The following is a 24,562-nucleotide window of genomic DNA, read 5'->3' as shown; positions in this document are numbered from 1 at the left end:
TTCCTTTTGCAACAAGTGTGGTTGCTTTCCCTGTGAGAAGCCTGAACTGCATACACTGGAATGTGAAAGATGCTTCTCCAATGTGGATGCTTTCCCTTAGGTAAGAAGCCAAGGATGGAGTGCCTGGAGAGACTCTGGTCACCTTCTTCTGTACAACAAACTTTCCCCTAAGGATCCATGAATAAGACAAGTGACTCTTACATGGATGAGAATGTCCATGAAAATCTGAGAAGCATCCACTATAACTTTATTTCAAAGATCCTATTGCTTTATGATTTTACATGGGAAAGGGCCGGAGTCTTGTGGAGGTGGTGTAGGATGAAGGGGTGGCTGGCCTTGGGGCTCTGTATTTCTGTCTGAGAAGGGCCGAGGAGGTGTGGGCAGATCAAGAATGCATTAGTGCCTTCTCCCTGATAGTAACCAGAGTAGAGTAGACACAGCCAACTGGGGAAGGTAACTGATCTTTCCTTAGGTACTCACACTGGTTACCTGACACCTGTCTTAACTCCTAGTTGAGACTTGATCCAACTTTCCATTTTTTCCCTCTGAACACAAATTGTTAACAAAGAAATTCAAGCATGAGGTATGCCGTGTCTTTGACAAAGTACTGTATTTGCTAATATTTTTGTAGCTATGGATGATATGAAAACAAAAGAAAGATGTAATCCAACTCTGAACATCTATAGTCATGTATGATTAAAGAGAGCCTCTGTGAGGCCTCAGCAACCACCACAGCAGGTGTTACTGTTCACCCAGGGCCAGGTAACTGAGAGAGCTTCTGCTGTGGTTATTGCAGATCCAGCCTGGAGTCTGTTGTATAGGTGGGCGTATCTGGGTACTCAAAGAGACCTCAGGGCAGTCATTGAATTCTTATAGTGCTTTTGGCTCAGATCTGGGATGCTCCTTTATCTTTTGCCTGGGGAATTAGACTTCTCTGACTTCTAGCAGCTATCCCGCAGTCCTCTACCTTCCCTTTCCTCTATAAACACAGCATTGACAACTAAATGAGAGAGCCACACAACATTAAACGTGTGCTTTTCAACTTTTCCAGCAGTAACATGTTCCCTCTTTTTAGTTTCATGTTAGACCGCTGGTCTATTTAGCAATTTTAAACAGGATTTGCAAGACGCTGGAAACTGCATCTATTATAGATTGGGTACAAGGCTAGCTGTGAAAAAGCCAGAGTGGCAAACAGCATTAGGCCTTCAGATAGTAGCTGTGAGCACTTATCAAAGGATACTGTCTTTGTGAGCTCTGTGTGGAAGGGGATGCTGGTTCCTCACAGGTCTTTACAGTTGATAATCACTATCTTTAGGGCCATCTTTGGGGAAAAGAAACTGACAGCTATATAAATCTTACATTTTTATAGCACTTCAATCCTTTTTTTTTTTTTTTCCAAAGTGCTCTCACATCTATTATCCCATCTTGACCTCCCAAGGAAACTGTGAGCTGGGCACAGCAAGCATTTTCATCCTGATTTCGCAGATAAGACACAAAAAGGTTAAATCACACAGTAAGACGGGAGTCGGGCTAAACATCCATGCCCAATGTTAAGTCTGCTAGTGTCTCTACTGAAAAACTCCTCTCTCTGTTTCTTCTCTGTTCTCTATTACTCTTCCAGAACTGCTGGCTTTTAAACAAATATCTCAAACTTCCTCCAATTAATTTTTAAGTTGATGAATAAAACTGGTATGCATTTATTCTGTATGTCATGATGCTTTGAAATTTGTACACACAAACTGGTCTACCAAACAGATGCTTTGCTCTTTTTGGAATGGCCTGGATTTAAGATGATGCCACAACCGAAGGATGGTACAACTCTTTTTTTTTTCTTTAAAGTAGTTCTCAATTCCATCTGCAATGAATCCAGGCCAGTGAAAAAGTACATATAAGTCCACATCACAGCACCAGGTCAACTGAGCCAGATGCTGGGGACATTTCCTAAATATCTGTGTGCTTTTGGTGATTCAGATACTCAGTGGAGATAGAAGCCCTGTTAGAAGCTCATCAATGGCAACTCTAATGTTAAAGTATATGACTTTTCCTCAGGTGAGAGCCTGGGAGATTTGACACTAATGTCTTTGTTAAATTCACTCTTCTTTTGGCTTCTAGGAAATGACACTCAGCTGATTCTCTGATGACATTTGCCCTTTCTTATCTCGTTGCCTACCCCTTTTTCTTTTCCCTGACAGGGTCTCTCTATATAGTCCTGGTTGTCCTGGAGCTTACTATGTAGACCAGGCTGGCCTCAAACTCACAGAGATCTTCCTGTCTTTCCCTGGGATTAAAGGCGTGTATCACCACATCTGGGTCCCCCCCCCCAACTCATCCTTCTTTTTTGTTCATTATTTTTTAATTTGTTTTTAATTTTTTTGAGGAAGGATCTCATGTCTCCCAGGTTGGTCTTTGATTCACTGTGTAGACAAGGATGATTTTTGAACTACTGAAGCTCCTGCCTCTACTTCCTCTGCACTGGGATTAGAGACACACATTAGCATCCTAGTTTATTCTATGCTGAGTGCAACTCTAGTGCATGCTAGGCAAACACTCTATTGATTTAGCTCCATCTTCAGCCCCTTAGCCTTGCTCTTTGTACTAAAGAGTCAGACAAAAAAGAGGGAATTAGTGAGGTCCTTGTGAAAATGTTCATTTACATTCAAAGGCTTGGACAGTGGAGTGTAAGCTGTGCTGAGCAGAAGCCACATCTTCAGGAACTACCACAGTAACATGCACATGTTCAGTAAGTGGGTGATCATATCGCAGTGACCAATTCTTACTTCAATGAAGCCCTGGCCGGTACTCTGGACCTTTCTGTCCAACAGCATCTTTCAATTGTACCATCATATTAAACTCAGGCCATCCAAAACAGATCACACCAGTTTCCTTCTTCCTACAGCATAACTCTTCTGTTTTTAAATTAAGTTAAACTAAATTTTATGTCTATGAGTGGTTTGGCCTACCTGTATATCAGTGCACCATGTGTGTGCAATGCCCATGCAAACCAGAAGAGGGCATCAGATCTTCTAGGATTGGAGTTACAGAGGGTTGTGATCTGCCATGTGGGTGCTGGGAATTGAACCTCAGTCCTCTGAAGGAGCAGCCACTGCTCTTAACCAGTGAGCTACCTCTCTAGCTCCACAGAGCTCTTTTAAATGTTAGCATCCCAGAGAATAGGGGCTTGGTCTTGCCTCAACTGAATGTGTCAAGCTTTTCTGACTACCTATGGGAGGCTTTACCTTTTCGGAGGAGGGGATAGGGGGTGGGTTGAGGGGGAAAGCTGGGGGGGGGGAATGGGAGGAGGGATTGGAGGGGGAATCTGTGGTTGGTATGTAAAATGAACTTTAAAAATTTCTTAAATAAAGGAAATGTAAAAAAAAAGATGTTGGCATCCACATGTCTTCTTCTGTGAGCCTCAGCTTTATCAGCTTTTTGTCTCCTTTTTATTCTCCTTCCTTATATTGTGATCTTTCTGCTTAGCTGACCCTTCTATGCCTGTGGTCCCTGATAGAGTAGTAGACTGTATTCTGGGCAGTGGCTGGGCCAGGGTGTGTCCACACACCTAAATGGCCAGTTGTTGCTATAGGCTCACAGTTCTCTTTGGAACATAGAGGGAAGACTAGGGGAAAATTGATTGGCAGCTATACAGGAGTATCCTCTGAACCTGCTTGCTTGGGCACTGATAACTTGTTAGATTCATACTTTGAGGCCTCAAAAGTCATTTAGCAAAATTAAGTTTTTCCCAAGGTTTTGTACTTGAGACTCTGTCCATAATCATATCAATGTTAAAAGTACTAATATTTCTTGTCTTAAAAATATTTTCATTTGCTTCTTGTCTCCGTGACTGTCTCCATGCCTCTCTCAACTCTTCTTTTGAGACAGGGGCTCTCTATGTAGCTCAGTGTAGCTCTGGCCTGGTAAATTCTCTGCTTTACCATGAACTAATATGCCTGGCTTGCTTTCTTCTTGCTTGCTTGCTTGCTTGCTTGCTTCCTTCCTTCCTTCTTCCTCCTTCTCATCCTGTTTTGAGATAGAGTCTCTATGTGGCTATGGCTGTCCTGGAACTCACAGATCTAACTGACTCTGTCTCCTGAGTGCTGGAATTAAAGGCACATGTCATCATACCCGATGCCTCTTCCTTTCTTATTGTACCTTCTAACCAGAATCCTAATGAGCAGACTAAAATCAGTTAATGACCTTGTAGTACATGTATTTGATTATTCTTATTTCCCTTATCCATTGTATTTGCACTCTCTTCTGTATGAATTTCTTATCAGTAGTTAATATCTGGGAACCTTAGTCTGTCTTTTTGGAAAAAAAAAAGTTGTTTCCAAAAAGAATGGAACAGAGATTAAGTTATCAGGTTGTGTTTGGGGTCAACTTTACTGAGGACCAGTGAGCGAACACAGTGATGACTAAGAACAAAAAGCTACCCAACCTTTCCATGCCTGCTTCTAAACTTTACTGGTTTAGAGAACTAGCAGTAGCTACCGAACACATTTAGCGGGTGAGTACCTGTAATGCACTCATCACCGGGCACGTTTAAGTGTTCATTTTGATCCACATCTCATTACTGCTATTTCTAAGTGACTCCCTTCTGGCTCCTGATAGCTACTGCCCTCTCTGTTTTCATCAGTTGTCTGTCTTCCCAATACTTAGGACTTAAGTCTAAGCACTCTTTGCATTTTGAGTTTCACAACTGAATCACTACACTGGAATCGGGTTGTCTAGAACCTTTGCAACTTGTAACTAATACTTTAGAACAGACCATCACTCCTGACCAGCACCTGGGATAGGCAGAGTCCCCAACATGCATCTCCTCCTCCAGCAGCTCTTAACACATTGGCCCCACTGTGATAATCCCATATTCTTTAAAAACGTTTTATTAGTTTTTTGAGAATTTTGTACAATGTGTTTTGATCATATCTACCCCCTCAACTTTTTCCAGGTCCACTCCCTTCTCTACCCATTTAAGTTTGTGCCCCTTTAAAACAATTAAATCCATCAAGACAAATTTGTGCTGTCCAAATATCCTAGATATGTGGCCTTCCACTAGAGCATGGTTGACTTATCGGGGGCTCTACTTTTATAGAAAACTGACTTCCCCTCTCCCAGACAAAAAACTCCCCAAGAAGGAGTGGAAATTCATGCCAACTCTCTTCTTCATGAGGAGTTTGGTCTTATGGGTAATGTCACAACAACTGTGTGTTCCTATGTGCAGCTGCCCTGCTGTGTCCAGAAGATATTCTTTCCTTGTAGCCATTCATTACCTCTGGATTTAAAACTATTTCCACCCTGTTTTCTGAGATGATTCCCGAGCCTTGGAAGGAGGAGACTCAGTATATATGCTCCATTTAGGGCCCGGCATTCCAGTCTTTTATTTTTGCAACATGGACAGTTGTGGGTCTCCATTTATTGGGCTGAGAGATGTATTAGGAGTTAGTTTAATACTATGTCAATTAAGAATAATAGCCTGGCGGTGGTGGCACATGCCTTTAATCCCAGCACTCAGGAGGCAGAAGCAGGCCGATCTCTTTGAGTTCGAGGCCAGCCTGTACTACAGAGTGAGTTCCAGGAAAGGTGCAAAGCTACACAGAGAAACCCTGTCTCGAAAAAAAAAAAAAAAAAGAAGAAGAATAGTAGGTTCTCCCTCAGGGTCTGTGACCTGTCTAGCCTCAGGATCTTGGTCCCAGTAACAGTGCCAAGTGTGACTTCCATCCGTCTTGTGGAGCAGGTCTCAAAACAAACCAGAATGTGTTTTGTTACGCCCGTAACACACATACCACAATTGAACCAGTGGGTATGTCTTGCAAGGTCAGTCATTACTGTAGCTCTCAGGGTTCACAGTTGAGTAGGAATTATGATTACTTTCCTTCTCTAGTAGCTTGTTTAACACCTTCCAGATCTATAGAAGCTAGCCAGTAGGGATGAAGCTTTCAGGTAAATACCTACCTGATATCTCCATGTTCTATGACTCAAGTATGTGGTGTCTTCAGCAATGGGTCTTACTTTCAAGTTCTGAAGGGTAACCAAGAGCATTGTCAGTAGCCTATAGGCTATTTGGGGTTCTATACAGCCTTATTGGCTAATGATCCCAAAAGAAGTGCCCCATTTCTGGCATTGACTTTTTGTTTGATAGCTTGTGGTATCTAGCAAGGGCGTTATCTCCCCATTATTGTGCTGGTACGATGCTGCTTTTCACTACTGTAGTTATATAGTATAACTTGAAATCTGTGATGGTGATACCTCCAGTAGGGGTGTTTGTTTGTTTGCTTGTTTTTGGTTGTTATTAATGATTATTTTGGCCATGCTGGTTTATTTGTGTTTCCACATGAAATTTATAATTATTTCTCAATTTCTGTGAAGACTTGCATTGGAATTTTGATAGAGATTGCACTGAATCTGTAGCTTTCGGTAGCATCTTAGTTAGCTTTTCCATTGCTGTGATAAAAACCACTGTGGCCAACAGCAACATGGGGAGGAAAGGGTCCACCTCTTGGGATACTTTCAAGAGGAACTTTTCTAAGAGTGATCGCTGAGGGTTGTGGCTCAGCTCTTTTGAGCCCTGCTTCTCTTCCATGGTTCCAGCCTTTTCAAGCTCAGTGCACTCAAGGTCTCCAGAGAGGGAGAGAGAGGAAAAAAGGAAATGAGGCTTCACACCTCGGTAGTGGGAGCTGTAGGTCAGGGACTGATAAAGAAGGAAGTTCTCTGAGCATGAACTATCATTCAGTGAGACCTTGATGGTCAGACCAGTGTCAGGTGACCGCAGGGGTACCTGCCTTGAATTCTCATGGATGTTTCTTGAACTGCCCAAATGCACCAAACATGGACAAGACGCTACGCTTCATCTGTCAGATCTGGATCGCCAGAGGGCTCTGTGAGCACCACAAACACGCTCCAGTGAACTCTGGGGAAAGAGGGGTTTGAATGGAAGTCTAAGTTGCTAACGCCCAGGTTTCTGCCCTGCCCCATTGTTCTCGGCCAGCACTTCTCTCTGTGCTGTGTCTCATGTGCGTCACTGGTTGGCACCAACTGTACTGTCCTCATATTTCATTTGTTTTGTGATAAAAAAAAAAAAAACACTTTCTTCCTCTCTCGGTCAACTCTGTCTCTCTCACTCTATCTCTTTCTCTCTGTCTCTGTCCATCCATCTGTCTGTGTCTGTGTTTGGGTGTGTATTTCTGTCTTTCTCACTCCTTTGTCAGGTGGCAAGGAAGCTCACTGAGTCAGATCAAGTTCAGGCCTACATCATGGGGTACAAAGCAAAGCCAATCATCATGGAGAGTGGTTTCTGGAGAGCAAATTCAAAAGTGCTTTCAGAAGAATCTGTCCTCTTCCAGTCCTCCTCTTTCTTTGGGGATACAGGCTTCAGAAGCTTGGGGGAATGTTTTGATGGATGATATCATCACTGGTATCATTATCATTGTCTTAAATTTTTAAAATTTTATTTAAAAAATTTATTTTATGTGTATGAATATTTTGCCTACATGTATTTACACCACTTGTGTGCCTGGTGCCTCTGGAAGCCAGAAGAGAGCATCAGATCCCCTATAACCGGGGTTACAGAAAATTGTGATCTGCCATATGGGTTCTGGGAATTGAACCTGGGTCCTCTGGAAGATCAATCAGTGCTCTTAACCACTGAACCAATTGTCCAGCACCCATCATCTTTATCATTATCTTCTTCACTATTATAGTCATTCACACAAATGTCTGAGGAGTTTAGGGTCACCTTAGGGCATGGGGCAGCAAGGGTCACATTAGGTACCTCTGGATTCCTGGCTCACTACTTTGTATCAGTACCCCAATACCTCCCAAGCCAATCCTATTTCTTACCTGCATGGGTGATTCATCTTTATCTTGCTTTTTATTTATTTATTTTTTATTTCTCAGACAGAATCTCATGCATTCCAGGCAGATCTCAAATTCCCTATGTAGCTGAGGATAATCTTTAACTTTGAACCTTCTACCTCTATCTTCTAAATGTTTCAATGATAGAAACATGCCACCACTCCCAGTTTATACAGTGCTGGGGACTGGACTCAGAACTTCATGCATACCAGACGAGCATTCTAGCAACTGAGCTATATCTCAAGCCCCAACTTCATCTTCACAGCTAATAATTCATCTTCACAGCTTACAATTCATCTTCACAGCTAACAATTCATCATAAGGAATTCCCTGCACAGAATTCTTGGAAGCTACCCTCAAGTGGCTGCTTGTTATTTCTTCTTTGTAGCACATGCACTTCTACTTTTAAATGCTTGGGATCTCAACATTTGCACTAGGTCTGGATGAGCCCCCTCCCTTCCCCCCACAGACTTGTCTACCTATCTAGAATGTCTCCCCTTTCAACAGGACACAATGTTCTGTCAGGCCTGCTGCCAATAGAGGATGCTTGCCAGAGATGGTTCCTCTCAGGGTGTGTGCAAAATGTTCTTGGCAGGTAAAGTCTCTGACAGTTGTGAAATAACAGAATTATTTTCTGTGGTTCATTTCAGGAGGCATCAAAGGGAGATAAGCTAGTCAGTGCTTCCGTCAAGCTTGTGATGGGAGAACAGTTCCAACACTTGGAGATGAAGGGGATCTGGAAAGTGAAAGAGATTCACATAGATGGTTCTTATGCCCTCATTGTACCAGGCACTCATCTAAGCGCTTTCTAGATGTCATTAGACCAACTCCTTATTACATTATAAAGGAGGTGGAGCTATTATCCTGAGACCCTACTTGTGTTCTTTTGGTTGAGCCACACCTTGTTTTGCTCACATGGATGACTTGTGTACCATTTTCACCCTTTCTTGGTGATTGTGATTGATTCATGCTCTTGTTCTCAACTGATAACTCCATAGAAAGATAAAACAGAAGCATGTAGAGTGGACTGTCCACAGCTGCCCATGTTCTACCACATGATGCATGTGTCCACAGCTGCCCATGTTCTACTACATGATGCATGTGTCCACAGATGCCCATGTTCTACAACATGATGCACATGTCAGCACAGCACCAACCACTATCTCTTCTGGAGACAAGGATGTGGCAGCTCTGTATTTATGCAGTAAATCCAGCTACCCTTGCTATCTGAAGTCTTGTTTGGGCAGCTCTTCTGTCCTAGAGTATTGGATTGTTGTTTTCTGATGGTTCTCTCCTAACATTCTTTAATCTCTCCCATCTTAAGAAAAATTCTTTTGGCTCTGTATGCTTCTTAAATTTCCAGTCTGCTTTCCTGTTCCCTTTATAGCAGAACTACTCCAAAGAGTTTTGTACTCTTGGGCTAGGGTGACAGCTTAGTGGGCAAGGACACTTGTTATGCAAAGGTGAGGACTTAAGCTTGAATTCCCAGCACCACATAAAAAGCCAGGCCTGGCTTCTCTGTGCCCCTAATTCTAACATTAAAGAGTGAAGATAGTCTATCTATATCTTCATCTCTTTGTGATGACATTTAATATATATTTCTTTGGTTCTTACAAACTTGAATTGACCCATGAGGTTTCTTCATTGTCAGTCTTGGCTTTAAAAAAATTTTATGGTTGTCAAGAGCACTTCATAGTTGGCACTGTGTTGGATTCCCCTGGCACTGTCCCTCATCCCTTGTGAGGAAGCAGTCATTGGTGACCACGGTCCAGGTTCCTTGGGTCCTCCAAGGGTTACAAGATGGTAATAGTTTTTAGTTTCTTATCTGGAACATTCCTTTTGTGTGTTACAGTCTTGCACCAACCATTAAGTTACCTTGAGAGATAGCTAATTCAATAAAGACAGATTTTCCAGGATAATGTTCTGAGCATTCCCAAAATATGGCCATTAAAAAAACCAAAAACACAAACAAAAACTGTTAGTCCACCCACTGCACTGCTTCCTCAGACTGCATGGCATCCTCTGAGCCTAACCCCTGGTTGGGACCCACAAAGCCAGGCCATCCGTTTGTCTGCCCACCTACCGCCCCACCCACTAGGACACCCTGGACTCTGTAGTGTCCTGCCCCTACCCTTCACCTCCCTAGGTAAGGACACTCCAGATTGGCCTCCAACACACTTACCTCTTACATGAGGATGGTATGGCATCCTGAGCCCCACCTCCAAAAGTCACCACCCACTTGCACTGTAACCCCAGCCCTCAAGGACCACCTATAAAATCTGGTGAGCCCTCCACAGACGTCTGAAGATCAGCAGTGAGAATATTCTAGCTACAGAAGTTTTGCTGTTGGTCTCAGGATTTGTACCTATCCTTAGCTGGAGTGGGACTACTTCTGATACCCCCATTTGCATATAAGCATATAAGTGATATTCAGCTGGGCCACAGTCAGATACACTGGGGTAATAATAAACAAAAATCCTAACACCCTCTCAACAAAGGTAAGACCTGTTATCTATGTCAAGAAACTAAAACCGGGTTCCTAGGTCACACTGCAAAACCATAGCATGAATAACCAAGACAATACATTGCAGAAATTAGTACCTCTATGGTAATGTTCCCCAAGAGAAGCAACATAATTGATGCACAGGATAATGATTTCAAAATAGCAATTATAAACATGTTCAAGGAACTCAAAGAGGATATGCAAAAATTCCATAATGAAGACTGTGAATATTCAAATAAACAATTGAATGAAAGAAAGAAAACAATTTGAGACATGAAAATGTAATTTGGTAAAAAGATAGAATCTCTAAACAAAGCCAAATGGGAATAAATTTGAAACGAAAAGCCCAGTAAGTGAAATAAAAAGATCAGAGGAAATATCTCACCAACAGACTGGATAAGGTGGAAGAGAGACTATCAGGTCTTGAAGACAAAGTAGAGGAATTGGATCACTCAGTCAAAAAATGGTAAATCTAAAACAACAATAACAATAACAACAAAGACAAACAGGCATAGGAAATGCAGGAACTCAGACATTATAACAACCAGACCTATAAATTACAGGTGTAGAGAAAGGAGAAGGGACCCTGGTCAAAGACACAGAAATATTTTCAATGAAATCATAGGAGAAAATTTAACTAAGGAAAGAGATGCCTAATATGGTCCAAGCGGCGTACAGTCCATGCAAATAGGACTAGAAAAGAAACTCCCCATATCACATAGTAATCAAAACACTAGACATACAAAACAAAGACAGGATATTGAAAGCTGCAAGAGAGAAAGACTAAGACACTTATAAAGGTAGGCCAGTCAGAACAGCACCTGACTTTTTAGTGGAGACTTTGAAAGCCAAAAGAGCCTGGACTGAAGTTCTACATGTTCATAAAGGCCACAGATGCCAGTCCAGACTATTATACCCAGTAAAATTCTCAGTTGTAATTGAAGGAGAAAGAAAAACTTTCAATGATGAAACTTATTTAAGAATTTATGATCACCAGGCCAGATTTACATGGTTTACTAGATAGAATACTTCAGTCCGAAGAAGTTGAACATATGTAAGGAGCATAGGGAATAAATAATCAATTTCAGAAGAGCTCATATCAAAAGAAGCCTAAGAAAACACCACCACCACAACAAAATTGCAGAGATTAATACATATTATTTAATGATAACTTTCAACATTAACAGTTTTCATTTTCCATTAAGAGACACAGACTAAGAGATTGGGTTAGAAAATAGAATCTCTCTATTTGCTGCCTCCAAGGAACACACAGCTCCCCAACAAACATAGATGCTGCCTTGGGCTAAAGGGGTGGAAAAAGGTATTCCAAGCAAATGGAACTAAAAACAAACATGTGAGTCTATTCTGATATCAGATAGAATAAGCTCCAAACCAAAACTAGTCAGAAAAGAAGAAAAGTCCATACTCGTTAAAGAAAAAAATCCACCAAGAGGATATTACAATTCTAAACACTCATATAGGAAACCCAGGGGCACCCAATTCATAAAAAGAAATACTTCCACACCTAAAATCATAGGTTACAACAGAACACTGATAAACGTAAGTTTAATACCACACTCTCAGAAACAGACAGGTCATTCACTAAGTCGAGACCCTCTGGAGTTAAATACAAACTAAATCAAATGGACCTAACAGACTTCTACAGAGCATTCCACCTAAACACTAAAGAGTAGACTTTCTTTCCAGCAGCCCAAGGAATTTTCTTCAAAACTGACCACATATCATGACACAAAGCAATCTCAACAGATACAGAAAAAAATCAAAATATATATCCTACATTTTATCTGATCACAGAAAAATAAAACTGGATATCAACAAAAACAAAGACTTCAGAAATTCCACAAACTCATGGAAACTAAACAACACAATACCAAATGGAAATTGGGTCCAGAGAAAAATCAAGAAGGAAATTAGAGTATCCCTAGAACTGGATGAAAATAAAATGATACATGTCAAAATGTATGTGACATAATGAAAGTTGTCCTAAAAGGAAAGTTTACAACACGAAGTGCCTACATAAAAATTTTGAACAATCTTAAATTAATAAACCATGTACCCAATGGCCTTAGAGAAACAAGAACCATAAACATCCAAAAAGAGTAAATGAGGAAAGATAACAAAATCAGGCCTGAAATTAAGGAAACAAAAGAAAAAAATACAAAGGATCAGTGAAATGAAGAGTTAGTTCTTCGACAAAATAAACAAGATTGAGGAATTTTTAGCCAAATTAGCTGAGAGAGAGAGAGAGAGAGAGAGAGAGAGAGAGAGAGAGAGAGAGAAAAGATACAAACAAATAAAATTAGATGTGAAAAGGGAGGTATGCCAATAGACACTGAGATCGTAAGCACATACTTTAAAAGCTATATTCTACCAAACTGGGAAAATATAAAAGAAATGGATGAATTTTTACATATATATGCCCTACCAAAGATAAATCAAGATGGAGTAAGTAATTTAAATAGACCCATAACATTCAGTGAGATAGAAGCAGTAATTAAAAGTCTCTCCAAGTTTAAAAAAAAAGCATCTATTTGTGATACAAGTTCATGTGAGACTAGGGGTAAGGGAGCACACATCAACACAATAAAGGTAATGTGCAACAAAACCACAGCCAGCATCATCCTAAATAGGGGGAAGCTCAAAGAATTTCTTAAAATTAGGAACAAAACAAGGATGTCCATGCTTCTACTCCTGTTCAATATAGTCCTTGAAGTCTTAGCCAGAAAAATAAGATAAGTGAAGTAACTAACGTAGATGCACCTAGAACAAGTATCTGTCTGCAAATGATATGATTCTACATGTAAAAGACCTTAAAGACTCCTTAAAAAAAAAAAAAACCCACAGCTGATGAATACATCCACCAAAATAGCAGGTTATAAAATTAAACCAACAGTCAGTAACCTTCCTATATTCCAAGAACTAACATATTGGGAAAGAAATCAGGGGAAAGCCCCATTAACAATAGCTCAGAAAATCTAGGAATAAATCTAATCAAGGAAGTGAAAGCCTTGTATAACAAAAACTTTAAGACACTGTATATGATACTAGAATATGGAAAGGCATCCTGTGCTCATGGATTGGCAGGATTAAAATTAGGGAAACAGCCATTTTATCAAAAGAAATCTATAGACTCAATATAACCCCCATCAATTAATCTTAAACATATACACACACACACACACACACACACACACACACACACACACCACAAACATACCAAAACAAAATACTAGCACAAGCTAAAAAGAAAGAAAAGAAAAGAGAAAAGAAGAGAAGATTCAGTAAACGAACTGCCAGAGGCGTTAACAATCATATTTCAAGTTACACTACAAAGCTATAGTACTAAAAGCAGCATGGCTGGGACTAGCATAAAAACAGACATTCTCATCAACAGAATAGAACTGAGGACCTAGAAAAGCCCACACTCTTACAGCCATAGGATTTTTGATAAAGCAACAAAAAGTACATACTGGAGAAAAGATATCATCTTCAACTTATGGTACTGGTCATGACTGGATCAATAGTGAAAATTGATCCTTGTCTCTCACCCTGCACAAAACTTAATTCCAAATGAGCCAAGAGCCTCCACATAAGACCATATACCCTGAATCTTATAGGAGACAGTAGGGAATATGCTTGAACTCAGAGGCACAGGAAAGGACCTTGGGTACAGAACTCCAGCAGCACAAACACTAAGACTAACAATTGACAAATGGAACCACATGGCATGAAAAAGCTTCTACACAAGAGACATCATAATTCAAATGGAGAGGCAGCTTACAGAGTGGGAAAAATCTTTACCAGCTATACATCTGACAGAGAGTTAGTATACAGAATATAAAATAATTTAAAAAGATATCAAGACAACAAAGCATTCAATGGTGGTGGTGGGCACACAGGGCTATTGGTGAAATTATTAAGGCCACTCCATGTAGTTAAAAGGGAGGTTTATTTTGTGGGGTAACTTACAAATGAAGGGATAGGTTGCAGGGTCTGGGAAAGGTATGGCGCAGTCCGGTGGTGTTCTCTGGAGAACTCTGCTTGGTCTACCTCCAGCGTCCAGGGTCCCGGAACCAAGAGAAGCCTCTCCTCTCCATCCTGGATCTTCAGCATCCTCCCTCAGCCCTGCCTTGTGGGCGTGAACATTACTGAAGCATCAGTAGGGGTTGGAACTTCCAGGCCAAGGCTGGGATGGCTACCCACTACACACGGCCTTTTATCTCAGCACTTGAGAGGCAGAGGCAAGCAGGCAGATCTCAGTGAGTTTGTGGCCAGCCTGGTCTACAAAGAGAGTTCCAGGACAGCCAAGACTTTATATAGAGAAACCCTGTCTCAAAATACCAACCAACCAACCAACCAACCAACCAACCAAACAAACAAACCAAGACAAGGAACTAAACATAGAGCTATCAAAAGAGAAAAATAAATGGTTGAGAATTTTTTTTTTTTTAAAGTTCAACATCTTTAACCACTTGGGAAGTGCATATAAAAATTACTTTGAGATTTCAACTTACTCTAGGCAGAGGAGCTAAGGTTTAAAAAAGATAACAAATGCTGGAATCGATATGAAGGAAGGGGAGAAGTACTTGCTAGTGTGAGAGAAAACCATTGTAGCCAATATGGAAATCAGTGTGGAGGTTCCTAAAATAAGCTGGAAATAGATCTATCAAATGAACCAGCTGCACCACTCTTGGGCATATATCCAAAAGACTCTGGATCCTACCACAGAGATACTTGCTCATCCATGTCCATTAATGGATGCTCTGTGCACAATAGCCAGGAAGTAGAAACAATCTCTCTTTCCATCAGCCGATGAAAGGATAGTGAAAATTTACAACATGGAATATTATTCAGCTATTAAGAAAAGCGAAATGCATAGGTAAATAGAAGGAACTAGATCAATCATTCTGAGTGAGGTAACCCAGACCCAGAAAGACAAATGTGGCACGGGGATGCTAGCTTTGAATCTTTAGATAGGTGTGTTTTATTTAGAAAATCCAGAGAGACCAGAAGACTAGTTAAGGGCAATGTAGTGTGGAGGCTTTCAAGGGAGGAAGGAGAGAATGCAGTGATTTAAGAGGAAACAGGGATGGAACAGGAAAAGTTAAATGGATTGGGGGTTGGGAGAGCAGTGGGAGGAGGGAGTGTGGAGAAGGATGACTAACTCTAAAGAACTTTTGAAAAAGCCATGGAAACCTACTACTGTAGAAGCTTCTACAATATACATGTATACATGGGTGTGTGTATATAAATGTGTGTGTATGTATACACACATATTAAAAATAATTTAAATAGATTTACTATATAATGGGGGAGCAATGCCTCTACTAGATACCACAGGTTGGAAAATAAAGGACTCAGTGCCAAGAACAGCTTACCTGTTTTGGAGCTATTGGCTAGGGGGCCTGTGTAGGCTTCCAAATACTTTAGGCTGTTGCCAATGTTTTTGGTAACCCTTCAGAATCTAAAGCTCTAGTGATGAAAACACCACATACTTATTCATAGAACATGGAGATATCAAGTGAGTACTCTCCTGGAAGCTTCATTTCTTCTGGCTAGCTTCCATCAATCTGGAAGATGTTACACATGCCCCTTGAAGAGAAAAGTAATCACCATCACCCTGTCAAGTAGCGCCACTTGCTAATGGCCAAGCATTCAACTATATGAGCTTTTGGCAGTCATTCCCATTCAAACTACCACATACCACTCCATGGCCCCCATAGGCTTGTAGCCATAGTGGTATCATAAAAATGCATTCAGTCTGACTTCAACCATCCCCATCTATAGCCTAGTACAGTCTCAACACTGAGTCCAAAGTTCAAAGTCTCTTCAGAGACTCACAACAATCTTCTGTAAAATCACATAAGAAAAGCAGATCACATACTTGAAGCATACAGTGGCACAGGACATACATTACCATTCCAAAGGGCAGGAAAGACAGTATAGTGAGGAAATACTGGATTGAAGCAAAACTAAAAACCAGCAGGACAAACTCCATACTCTGCATTTCCATTTCTGATGTCAAAGCTCCCTTCAGATCTCCAACTCCTTTCAGCTTTGTTGCCTGCAACATACTGTCTCTCTAGGGGCTGGTTCCACACCAAGTCTGCAGGCTTCCTCAGCAGGTATCCCACAGCTCTGGCATCTCCAACATCTTGGGCCTCCAAGGCAATCCAGGCATCCTCCTCACAGCTTCATGCAAAGGCCTCTCTGGGCCTCCATGCAGGAACACCATAGCCTCTCTCTTGTATACTTGACTCTAAAGCTAGAATCCTGTGGCAGAAGCTGCCAAGTTCTTCTGTTTGCTGGGGCTGGAACATGATCCCCTCGCTCAATTACATCTGCATCAGCTTTCTGTTTTTGAATGGTTTCTTTTGCTGCTTAAGCTTTTCCTTAGTTACTTTTTTTACAGGATGGAGGCTTAGTTGGGTAAGGTCTTGCTCTGAGGTTACCACTTGTACTGGCTGATTTTGTGTGTCAACTTGACACAAGCTAGACTCATCAGAGAGGATGGAGCCTCTATTGAGGAAATGCCTCCATGAGATCCAGCTGTAAGGCATTTTCTCAATTAGTGATTGATGGGATGGCGGAGGGGGGGGCAGCCCATTGTGGGTGGTTCTATCCCTGGGCTGCTGGTCCTGGATTCTATAAGAAGGCAGGCTGAGCAAGCCAGGGGAAGAAAGCCAGTAAGCATTTCCCCTCCATGGCCTCTGCATCTGCTCTTGCCTCCAGGATCCTGCCCTGTTTGAGTTCTTGTCCCAACTTCTTTCTGTAATGACACAGTAATGTTGAAGTATAAGCCAAATAAACCCTTTCCTCCCCAACTTGCTTTTAGTCATGGTGTTTCATTGAAGCAACAGAAACCCTAAGACATCACTCCCTTTATTCCATTTCGGACCAGGCTTTTGTTTCAACTTTATTTTTACGTCTTGTTGAGAGCTGCACTTAGCTTTATTACACTTGCTGGTGTTCCCTTTCTCCTCAAACTGTGCACTTTGTATTTTTCCTTGCTAAGCTTGCTCCTTTACATTATAGTTCTGCATAACAGTGACCATTAATAGCCACATGACAGAGCCAATACTAGGCTGCCTTGAAATGTCCTCTGCCAATGCCATTAATCCAAAACTCTTCAAATTGACATCAAGATGACTTTTTTTGGACAAGGACAGAAAGCAGCCAAATTTTTCACCAAAATACCACAAGAATGGTCTCCAAACCTCTTAATAATATTCTTCTCCTCCGAAAACCTCTTGAGCAGGGCCATCATAATCTACATTGCTCTTAGCAGCACTGTCTTCCATGCTTCTACTAGTGTGACCCATTAAGTCTTACTTGAAGCATCCAACTGTTAAAGTCCACCTTCTGCCAACAAGCAGCATGCTCAGGCCTGTCACTACCCTGCTCCCTGGTACCAGCTTCAGTCTTGGTCAGTGTTCTACTGCTGTGAAGAGACACCATGGCCAAGGCAACTCTTATGAAGGAAAACATTTAATTGAGGCTTGCTTGAAGTTGGACATTATACTGGTTAAGAAAAGTGACAGTGGTAGGTTCTCTTCTAGGTTCAGTGGCTTCACAATGCATGGATAGGTGGCTAGGTTTTTAGTACCAGATATGAATTCCCTCCTATTGAATGGGCCTAAATTCCAATTAGGTGGCTGTTGGTTATCCCCAAGATATAAGCACCATTATTGCACCCTTGGTGATATCTCACCCTGCTTGTCATTGTTGTGGTTTATGGGATTTACAGATGTGTAGGAGTTTTAGTTGCTTTTCTTTCTTGGGAGTTTGAATAGCACCTTCCAGTATTATTAGAGTTAGTCCTCAGGGTCAGTTCTAGCTTGATTTCTCCAAGTTTTCAGTTTGAAGCATATGGTGTCTTCAGCAAAGGGGACTTGACTTCAAGTTCTGGGAGGCAACCTAGGTCAATGACAATAGCTTGTATTGTTTGTTTTTGGGGGGAGGGTGTCTTCTTGAACTCTCCTGACCATCAACTTGAAAGAAGGTTTTCTTAGTTACTATTCTATTGATATAAAGAGACATCATGACCAGTACAATTTATAAAAGAAAGAATTTAATTGGGGGTTTGCTTAAAGTTTTAGAGAGTTAGTCCATTATCATGGTTGAAGCATGGTGGCAGGCATGCAGACATGATGCTGAAGAAGTAGCTGAGAGCTTTATATCCTGATCTGCTGGCAGTGGGCAGACACACACACACACACACACACACACACACACACACACACAGAGAGAGAGAGAGAGAGAGAGAGAGAGAGAGAGAGAGAGAGAGAGAGAGAGAGAGAGAGAGAGAGACAGAGAGAGAGGACCTGGAATGGGCTTTTGAAATCTCGAAGTCCAGGCCCAGAGACATTCCTCTTCCAATAAGGACACACCTCCTCCAACAAGGCCATCCATCCTATCTTTCCTAAATGGTACCACTCTCATTCACACTTCCACAGAAGTTTCTTACGACTTGTACTGGGGGTTTTGTTAAATAGTTATGGATGTTGGAGGCTGAATCAGCACCCCAAGTGGTACAACTTCATTTAAAGTGTGTGTGTGTGTGTGTGTGTGTGTGTGTGTGTGTGTGTGTGTGTAGATAGGTATACAGTTTTAGGTCTTTCCAAACACCTTTAGTGTTATTTATCCCTTCTCCCATCCTTCCCTGTCCTTCAGAATTGTCCCCCCTCTTCTTTCCTCAGGTAAAGAACCTGTTTCCCCATTCTCTCCTTCAGAGCACCCATGTCCTACCATCCTCCTGTCTGGAGCTCCTTCTCCACATCCCCACAATCCCTTTCTCATATCTTTGTTTCTGCTCTTCCTCTGTCAGATACTCATTTCTTGTCATTCAGGGATAGAGTTCACCATAAGAGAACAGGAGGCATTTTTCATTCTGGGTCTGGTTACCTCTCATTCAGTTCCATCCACCTACTTGCAAATTCCATGATTTAATTTTTTTCACAAATGAATGGAATACCTTCGTGTATATGTGACTCGTTTCCATGACTATTCATCAGTTTAAGGTCATTTAGGTTGTTTCCATTTTATAGCCACTGTGGAGAGAGATATCAAACATCGCTGAGAAAGCATCTGTGGAATATGCCAAGGAGGGGTACGGTTAGGTCTTATGACAGAGACACTTGTAGCTTTTTGAAAATTCTTTACGCTAATTTCCATAATGGCTGCCTTTGCACACTGATTTCCACAGTGGCTGCGCCAGTTTGCAGTCTCGCCAACTGTGAATGAAGTTCCCTTTCCCCCACATCCCCATCATCATGTGTTGTCGGTTGTTTTCTTGGTCTTAGACAGTTTGATTGGGGTTAGATTAAATATTGAAGTAGTTTTAATTTGCATTTCCCTAACTGCTAAGGATTTTGAACTCTCTAAAAATATTTCTTAGTCATTTCTGCTTTTTTCTTTTGAGAACTCTCTGCTCAGATTCTTGATTCTTTTATTTTCAGTGCTTTATATATTTTCGACAGTAATTTTCTATCAGATGTATAGCTGCAAAGGTTCTTTCCCACTCTGTAGTTGATCATTATTTCCCTTTCTCTGTACAAACCCCCCCCCCCCCACACACACACACTATGACATTCCATTTGTCAACTGTTGGTCTTAATTCCTGGGTGAATGGAGTCCTATTCAGAAAGCCCTTTCATATACCCTTGTCTTCCAGGGAATTGCTTACGCTTTTTTTTCCTAGCAGTGTCAGAATTTCAGGTTTTATGTTTGATCCATTTGGAGTTGATTTTTGGTCTGGGTGTGAATACGAGTCTAGTAATTTTCCCAGCATCATTTGTTGACAGTACTGTCTTTTCTTCAGTATGTATTTTTGTCAAATATTGGATGGCCGAATTTTGTGTACTCACATTTGCATCTCCTATTTTGTACCATTGAATCACATGTCTGTTTTTATGCCTGACCCATGCTGTTTTCATTATGACAACTCTGTAATATCGCTTGAAATATGGCAAGGCAATCCTTCCAGCATATTTTTTTGCTCACAATTGCTTTGTCTATCCAGTGTCTTTTGAGGTCCAGACTAATTTTAGAAAGATTTTCTCTGTCCCTGTGAAGAAGTCATGGGGATTGTTTTAAAAATCAGAATTGTGTTGAATTTTAAATTACTTTTCGTAAATGCCTATTTTTACAATGTTAATTCTACCAGAGCACAAGCACGAGGGGGTCTTTCCTTCTTCTGGTGTCTTTCTCAATTTTTTTATTCAGAAATTTAAATTTTTCATTGTAGAGTCATTTTGTTTCCTTGGTTAGATTTATTTCTACATATTTCATTAGTTTTTATTTTTGAGGCCATAGTGAATAGGTTCCCATGATCTCTTCCTCAGCATGCTTGTTATTGTTATATAGAATGACTACTTGTTTTTGTAAGTTAGTTTTGTATCATGCTACTTTGTTGATAATGTTGTTCATTTCTAGAAGTTTTGTGGTGGAATTTTTTTTGGGGGGTCTCTTATGTGTAACATATCATCTGAAAATAGGGATAATCTGATTTCTTCTTTCCCTCTTGTATCCCTTTAGTTCTTTCCTTTTTCTTGGTGCTCCAGCTACGTTTCAGGTATTATATTGAAAAGGAGTGGCAAGGATGGGCAGCCCTGTCTTGCTCCTTTATTTCATTTTAATGGGATTGCTCCTGGTTTTTCTCCATTTAGGATGATGTTGGCTGTGGGTTTGTCACATATGTCCTTTATTATGTGGAGACATGCTCCCCTCCAGTCCTATTCTCTTTTAGGAAGGACTTTTACCATGAGGGGATTTGGGGTTTTTCCAAAGGCCCTTTTCTACATCCTTTGAGATGATCGTATCATTTTTGTCTGTAAATCAATTTATATGACTTATTGACTTACATATGTCGAATCATTCCTGCACTTACAGGATAAAGTCAACTTGATCATGGTGGATGATCTTTTTGACCGATAACCTGCATTCAACTTGCAAGTATTGAGTTGAGGATTTTCACATCTGTGTATATGAGGGATATTGGCCTGTAGTCTTTACCTGGTTTTGGTATTATTGGCTTCATGGAAGAAGTTTGCAAGTTTTCTTCTGTTTCTATTTAAAAAATATGTATTTATACATACACACATCTATATCCACATCAATATATATCAATATATATATGTGTGTGTATGTATATATATAGAGAGCCCAATGGGAGGGCTTAGAGAGAGGAAATGGAGAAATGGTATAATTATATTATAATCTCAAAACATAAGAGAAATAATTAATTTTTTAAAAAAGGAAAAAATAATTTAAGAATCATTGATTGTAGGCTTTTTTCAAAGTCTCATAATTATTCTATGAATCTGTCTGAGCTTGGGCTTTCTTATTGGGAGGGACTTTAATACTACCTGGATTTTCTTATTTGTTGTAGTTCTAAGTTATTGATTACTTCTTGTTTTAACTTTGGATTAATCTAGAAATTTACCCATTTCCATTAGATTTTCTAATTTAATGGAGCATAGGTTTTAAAAACATTCTCTTACAATATTCTGAATTTCTTTGGTGTTTGTTGTAATGTTTCACTGTTTGTTTCTGATTCTGTTAATTTGGGTCACATTTGCTTTCTTCTGGTTAGTTGGGCTAAGGGTCTGTCAATGTTGTTTATCCTCTCAAAAAACCTGGTCTTAAATTCCTTGATTCTAGTCATCATTTTCTTTGTTTCTATTTCAATTAATTTCTGCTCTGATTTTGGTTATTTCTACCGATATACTGGACTTAGTTTTTCTTTTTCTTCTTTTTCTGAATTCTTGAGTTGCATCATTAAGTCATTTATTTGTGATTTTCAAAAATTTTTAATGTAGGTACTTAGAGCTACAAAGCTCATGCTTATAACTGCTTTTAATGTATCTGTGAGGTTTTGTTATGTGATGTTGTTATTTTCATCTCATTACAAAAATTCTTATTTCCTTATTAATATTTTTCTTTGATCTGATCATCATTAAGTAATGTGTTTTTTAATTTCCATGATTCCAGATAATTACTAGAGATTTGTTTGATGTTGACTTTAAGCACTATTTCATTGTGGTCAGATAGGATATACAGAGATATTTAAAATTTTCTAGATTTTTAAAGATTTTTTTGTGTGTGTGTGTGTCAGTACGTGATCTATTTTAGAAGAACTTCCATGGGCTGCTGAGTAGAATGTATATTCTTTGTTTTTTAAGTGGAATATTCTAATTGTTAGGTCCATGTTATATGATTTAATTCAGAGGTTTCTGGGTTTTTTATGCTCAGATTATCTCTCTACTAGAGAAAGGTGGGTATTGAAATCTCCTGCCATTTCTGAGGTGGAGCCGATCAGGTCCAGCAGTATGGGATTTTGTTTGTTTTTCTGTTGTTTTAAAAGAAATTGGATGTGCCACAGTTTGGTGCATACATGCTTAGGAGTTTAATGTCTTCTTGGCAGATTGGCCCCCTGATGGGAATGATGTGTTATTTGTATCTTCTGATTTGTTTTAGTTTGAAGTCTTTTTTTTTTTTTTCCAGAATATGAAAATTTATTATTGCATTTCCGTTGTCAAAATTTAGGATCTTGGTCTTTCCTTCTTGCCTTTGTACAGGGCCAAAAGGGACACATTGGCGACTTTAACAACCTTAAAGCGGACTCCAGGAATATCACCTACAGCATGACCTTTTCGACCAAATCCAGCAACCAGAACTTCATGTTTTCCTCGATGAAGTTCAAGCAACCGTCACTGGGCACAAAAGCTGTGATCGTCGTGCCGTTCTTGATGAGCTGCACCCTGACTCACTTCCTGATGGCAGATTTTGGCTGTTTGGCTTCAACCCCTACTTTTTCCAGCACAATTCCCTTGGCATGAGAGGCACCTCCAAATGGACTGGCCTTCAGGGCTGTGCCCAAGTGGGCTTTCTTGTATTGTTTATCATGCCACTTCCAGTCCCGTCGGTGACTGTGCAGCTTCCTGGCAGTACGGAGACCACGACACTTGCCCATCTTGACGGCGCCACGTGCCCGAGAGAAAGAGTTGAAGTCTGTTTTTATCAGATATTAGGATAGAGATACCCACTTGCCTCCTGGATCCCTGTGCTTGGTCTAGTTTCCCCATCTAGGTGGGAACTTTCTTTCATCTAGTTTCCCCTGTGATACAGAGGCTGTCTTTGAAGTAAGATGAATTGCTTTTAGACAACAGAAAGACAGGTTTCGTTTCTTAATCCACTCAACTAACCTGTGTTTTTTGATTGAGGAGTTAAGATAATTAGTATTTTCTTATTATTGAAAGATTTTGTTGATTGCAGCCTTTTTTGCCCACTTGTGTTCTTAGTCCTATGTAGCTGGAGTTTTTCCTCTCCAGCTCCTGCCAAGCCCCTGCAGTCCCACAGCCCACTTGAAAAATAATCACTCAGACGCTTATATTACTTATAAACTGTATGGCCATGACAGGCTTCTTGTTATCTATTTCTTTATCTTAAATTAACCTATTTCTACTAATCTATACTTAGCCACTTGGCTCGTGGCTTACCGATACCTTACATCTCGCTTGACATGGCTGCGGCTGGCAGTGTCTCTCTGCCTCAGCCTTCCACTTCCCAGAATTTTACTCTCTGCTTGTCCCGCCTATACTTCCTGCCTGGCTACTGGCTAATCAGTGTTTTACTTATTAACCAATCAGAGCAACACATTTAATATAAAGAACACCCCACAGAAGTCCTATTTTGTGTTTCATTAATTATGGCTCCATTTATTTTATTCCTATATTTTCTTAGAGATGCTCGTTTTTCTTTTCAATTAAAATTATTGCCTCCGGAATTCACTGTAGGCATGTTTGGTGGACATGAATTCTTCCAGCCTGTTTGTATCAGGGAAAGTCTTTCTTTCACCTTTAACTATGGCAGATACTTTTGTTGGGTATGTCTGGGTTGGCTTCAGTGCTCTTTTACAACCTGGAGTACATCTTCTGCTTTTAAGGTTTCCATTGAGAAGTCAGCTGTCATTCTAGTGGTTTTCCCTGCAACTTTCAGTACACTCTCTGTTTCACTGAGGTATGCCACGGGGAGTCTAATTTTTGGTCTTGTCTACCTGGTGTTCTGCGTGCTTCTTATATCTGTATTGATGTCTTTCCTTTGTTTGGGGATGTTTTCTTCTATGATCCTCTTGAAGGTCTACTTCATGACATTGACTTGGGATTCTTCTCCTTTAGCCGTGCCCATAGT

General features: G+C 40.5%; 1 pseudogene; it reads right to left on the bottom strand.

Moving 5' to 3' along the window:
* Positions 1 to 22,879: 22,879 nt before the first annotated feature.
* LOC118595032 lies at positions 22,880 to 23,345 on the bottom strand (annotated as a pseudogene).
* Between the last annotated feature and the right edge of the window lie 1,217 nt (positions 23,346 to 24,562).

Source organism: Onychomys torridus, chromosome 13 (genome assembly GCF_903995425.1).
Source record: "Onychomys torridus chromosome 13, mOncTor1.1, whole genome shotgun sequence".
Classification (NCBI taxonomy): domain Eukaryota; kingdom Metazoa; phylum Chordata; class Mammalia; order Rodentia; family Cricetidae; genus Onychomys; species Onychomys torridus.
Note: the sequence above shows the minus strand (reverse complement) of the source record. Positions and strands in the feature narration are given on the sequence as shown.